At 58.2% G+C, this 5063-nt stretch overlaps 1 pseudogene; it reads left to right on the top strand.

Moving 5' to 3' along the window:
• Window positions 1–343: 343 nt before the first annotated feature.
• LOC116796862 lies at window positions 344–2973 on the top strand (annotated as a pseudogene).
• The last annotated feature ends 2090 nt before the right edge of the window (window positions 2974–5063 follow it).

The following is a 5063-nucleotide window of genomic DNA, read 5'->3' as shown; positions in this document are numbered from 1 at the left end:
GGCCGGGGGTGGGCAGGGGGCTGTGCCACGGTGCTCAGGCTGGGTGCCAGAGCACAGACACCCCTGCCAGGTGCCATGGCCTGGCTTTGTGCTGGCCCAGTGGCTCCCTGGCCGGTGGCCAGTGCCGAGGCGTCCAGCGAGACTGGGGCTCCAGGCTCCATAAAAACCCTCGGGAGGGCAAATCACACCCACCTCAGGCATGGAGAGCCAGGGCCCATCCTCCTACAGCCACTGCTTCGGCCCCGCCACCCCCATGCACTGGGTGCCCCTCGCCAGCCCCCCAACCCGGAGCCACCGGGGATTCCCTGGCACCCAGCCGGCCACCCGACTGGGCTCAGGCAGGATGGACTTCTTGCTGGCCATGGCACTCAACTTGGAGTTCCAGGAGATGCGCACCAGCGAGAGGGTGGAGATAATGGAGCTCAACGACCGCTTCGCCAGCTACATCGAGAAGGTGTGGCTGCTGGAGCAGCAGAACAAGGTGCTGGTGCTGGAGCTGAACCAGGTGCAGGACCAGGAGCCCTCCCACCTGGGGGACATTTACCAGGAGCAGCTGTGGGAGCTGCAGTGCCATGTGGAGCAGTTGGGCACTGCCAAGGCCCGGCTGGAGATCGAGAGGTTCAACCTGGCCCAGGACCTCAGCAGCCTCCAGCAGAAGTAAGGTACTGTCCAGCTGGGGCTAGTTTTGGGGACCAGGGTGGCCACCAGGAGCAGGATGGAAAGTGGTCACTGGGATGGGTGTCAGGGTGATTAGCAGGAGCAGGGTGGCCACTGGAATGGGGACCAGGGTGTATCCAAAGTGGCAGCAGGGACCAGGATGACCACCAGGGTGGTGATCAGGGTTGTCCTGGGGACCACGGTGGTGATGGGGATGGTGATGTGGCCGGGAAAATGGTGATGTCATGGGGACCATGGTGGTGGCAAGGCCAAGGGTGACCCCTGGGACCAGGATGGAGACTGGGGGGTACCCAGGGATCAGGGTGGCCATGGAGGCAGGAGCAGGGTAGCCCTGGGGACCAGGCACTGGTGTGCACCAGGCTGGTGGTGGGGACCACGGTGACCCCTGGGGACAGTGTGGGATGGTGGAGGGGGTGTGGGATGGGTGCAGGCACTGGCACGGAGTTTGGGCAGGTGCTGGGGCTGTGGGGCTGTGTCGGCACAGGGAAGTGTGTCTGTGGGCAGAAAGGGACAGGTCACAGTGCCAGAGGGGTCACGGTGCCGGAGGGGTCATGGTGCTGGAGGGGTCATGGTGCCAGATGTGTAATGATGCCCCTGCTCCAGCACAGGCTGCAGGACGAGGTGACCCCATGGCTGGAGGTCGAGAGCAACCTGGCTGCCTACAGGCAGGTGAGGGCAGGGGCCACATCCTGCACTGCAGGAGTTCAGCTCCCATCTTGTCCTCTCCTTGGGATGGGTAGGGATGGGGAGGGAGTGGACAGGGGCAGGCAGTGAGGGACTGGGGCATGTTACAATGGGCAGAGAGGGGCAGGGATGGAGCAGGGATGGGCAGGGATGGACAGAAAAGGGGTGGGGATGGGCAGGAGCAGGCAGTGAGAGAGTGGGATGTGTTATGGTGGGCAGAAAGAGGCAGGAACAGGGCAGGGATGGAACAGTGATAGGGCAGAAAGGGAACAGAGATGGGGCAGAAATGGAGCAAGGATGGGCAGGAGCAGGTAGTGAGGGACCAGGATATGTTACAATGGGCAGAGACAGGCAGGGCTGGGCAGGAGAGGGCAGGAATGGACATTGCCAGCCAGCTCAGGAGGGAGCAGACCCAGGGGGCCAGCATGGGACTGTTCATCATGTCCCCCCACAGTGACAGGATGTGGACAACGCCACCTTGTCTCGCCTGGACCTGGAGCAGCATGTGGGGACCCTGCAGGACGAGATCGCCTTCCTGCGCAAGGTCCACGAGGAGGTAACCCTACCATGGGGGGCTGGGGCATCCTGGGGCTCAGGGGGGGCTGTGCTGATCCCCCTGTTCCCCCCAGGAGCTGCAGGGGCTGCAGGAGCAGCTGTCCCAGCAGCGGGTGCACGTGGAGGTGAACGCCAGCAAACCAGACCTGACGGCCGCCCTGCATGACATCCGCAGCTAGTATGAGGCCATGGCTGCCAGCAACACCCAGGAGACAGAGCAGTGATACAAATCCAAGGTGCAGAGCGAGCTAGTGGCCCCATGGAGGAGTGGCCTGGCTGTCCCCACCTGCAATGTCACCTGCTCAGGGTTGGGGTTGCTCACCCGGGGTTGGGGGGTGGTGAGGGGGTTTGGGATCTCCGCTGTTCCCACCTGTGTCAGGGATGTTTCTCCATGTTTCCAGGGCTATGTCCCTCCTGTGGAGCACAGCAGAGCTGTGCCCCCAGGCCGTGTGCCACCAGGACACATCCCTGCTGCGTGGTCCCATCCCATGGCCGTGTCCCTGTCCCAGTTCGCAGACCTGACGGACACGGCCACTCAGCAAAATGAGGCCCTGCATGCGGCCCAGCAGGAGGCCGACGAGTACTGGCGACAGCTGCAGGCCCTCACCTACGAGCTGGCAGCTCTGAGGGGCTCAGTAGGTGATGGCCATGGGGTGCAAGAGGGGGGACACGGCTGCCACCACCGTAAGGTTCCCTGGAACCCCAGTGGGACACCACCCAGTGCTGGAGAATGGCAACTCCCCTGGGGTGGGAGATGGGCACTGGGATGAGCCCCCAGCTCCTGGGAGAAGGTGGCCATGGAGAGTGTCACGACCCTTTGTGGCCCCCCAGAAGGAGTCCCTGGAGAGGCAGCTGCAGGAGCTGGAGAAGCGCTATGCCCTGGAGACGGCTGACTACCAGGACACAGTGGCATGGCTGGAGGAGGACATCCAGAGCCTCAAGGAGGAGATGACCCGGCATCTGCAGGACTACCAGGACCTGCTCAATGTCAAGGTGGCCCTGGACATGGAGATCACCACATACCACAAGTTGCTGGAGATCGAGGATAGCAGGTGACGGCACAGCAGGGGCTCCACATCCTTGTGGTCCCTCTGGGGTGTCTGGCTGAGTTGGAGACCATCCTCCAGACCCCACTGCCCCAGCCCCGGGCAGGTGGAGCTGGGGGGCAGCAGGACCCCATGCTCTTCCCAATGGCCTGGTTGCTCCTGCAGGATCACCATCCCTGTGCAGAGCTTCTCCAACCTGCAGGTCCAAGGTGAGGCTGGTGGGGGGCAGGATGGTGGCACAAGCAGGGGTGGCTTCTGAGGGCTCTTCACATCTCGGACAGTGTCGTGCTGTTCATCGATGCAGCTGAGGGGGTGAGTGCCAGCTTCTCCTAGGGGTGATCCTCAGCATCCCTTCTCTGGTGTCTCTGCTCCTGCCTTAGCGTGAAGGCCTGGGATGGGTTCAGCTTGTTGGGGTGAAGGTTTTTTGGAGGACAGGTTGGCAAGTGAGTTTTCCATCCAAACAGGCAGTGATGCCTCTGGCTCCTGTGTCCAGGCTGATGTGATTCGTGTGGCCTGTAGGCTGATTATTCAACTTATGTGCATCTCCATCCCCGTGATACCTAAAACTGAGCAGGTTATTTATACCAGAGATATCCACAGGCTTGGATTCAAGGAATTCAGTTGGGTCAGCACCTATCTCAGCTTCAGGATTAGCTGATCCCTGGTGGCTGAGCCTGGGCTTTTCTGCAGCCTGGCAGCAGTGTAGGGATCACAGTTTGCCAGGGACCCATCCACTATGTCAATGGTGATGTGGTTGAGGCCATTCTGAAAGCCAACTGAGGTCTCATGGCACATGGGACTGCTACCCTGCTCCTCCTCCAGGCCTTCGCTTTTCCTCAGGGACACATTCTCCACTGAGGCCGAGTTGTGTCGTTTGGGGTTGTGTGCGAAGGAAGGGGACACTGAGGTCACAGTGGTGGTGGAGAAGAAAGTTTCTGAGCTGTGCCTCCTCCATCCCTGAGGATCTGCCCGGATGACTTTGGCCCCCTGGTTTGGGTCTGGGGGAGGGCTTGAGAGAATGAAAGCCTCCACCCCAGAGAGGGTGAGCCTCTTCACCCCAGCTGTGGGACTGGTGACCTGGGCACTTTCTGGCTTCTGAACGATGGGTTGGGGTGGGGTGGTGGCCATGCCATAGGTCATTTCACATGCAGAGTGGAAAAATTTATATAGTCACCGCCCATGGGGTCCAGCAATGGAACTCGGTAGTTGCAACTTCCATGTCTGTCAGTTGAAGTGGTGGCCTTGATCCGCTGGGGGTGAAGGAGGGAAGCCCCCACACTCAAAGAAGTTATGAGTTATTATATCCGTGGTTAGTGTCACGGGCCATGTCACGAGCCTCCAACATCTCCCTGGGCCTGCGCAGAGTTTTTCTCGCCTTTCAAGATTGGCAGAGGGGGGGATGGGCTTTGATGGGCCATCTGAGGTATAAAGCAAAAGTCCTGCAGAAGCCTGCAAAAGTCCCTTGGCAATCCTATAACGCATAAATCATTAGCCGTTTCAGTCTCTGACACATGTGAAATCGCATTTTGTTATGAATCTGTTTGGGTTTTTTTCAGAAATCAAAGAAGAAACTAATGACTGATGCTGGTCTCTGAGGGGAAGAAACAACAAAGGAAAAGGAAAAGGAAACATTGCCATTTTAAACTCTGCAAAATAAGAAGAGTCAAAAAGAGAGTCAAGAATAATAATATTTGCAACAGAAGCACTTTTTTGTGTGTGTGTGTTTTTTTTTCCTTTTTGCCATAATTATTTTCCTGCTGAGGAAAGAAGCGGGGAAATTTCAGTCAATAAAAGCTTCTGGTCTGTGGTGGGTTTTTTTGTTTGTTTTTTTTGTAAGTCTCCTGACTTTAATCCTGAATTCTAATCTTGAGGAGCCCACAGACAGTATAGAGAGATTATGCAGGCACCAGAGTCCCATGGGTGGAAATTCCAGATCATGCAAGAGTCAGAAGGTGTGGCTGCTGTCCTGGAATACATGGCAAGAGAGCACAGGAAGATGTATGCAAAACAGGCGGAGGAACTCCACCAACTACCTCATTTTAGGGAATCCAGACAGAGAAAGAAGTGTCTTTGGAAGTCCACCATTAGTTTGGTGTTTTC

The sequence above is a fragment of the Chiroxiphia lanceolata genome, chromosome 20 (assembly GCF_009829145.1).
Source record: "Chiroxiphia lanceolata isolate bChiLan1 chromosome 20, bChiLan1.pri, whole genome shotgun sequence".
Classification (NCBI taxonomy): domain Eukaryota; kingdom Metazoa; phylum Chordata; class Aves; order Passeriformes; family Pipridae; genus Chiroxiphia; species Chiroxiphia lanceolata.
The sequence above is the reverse complement of the archived record's forward strand: the minus strand, read 5'-3'. Positions and strand labels throughout refer to the sequence as shown.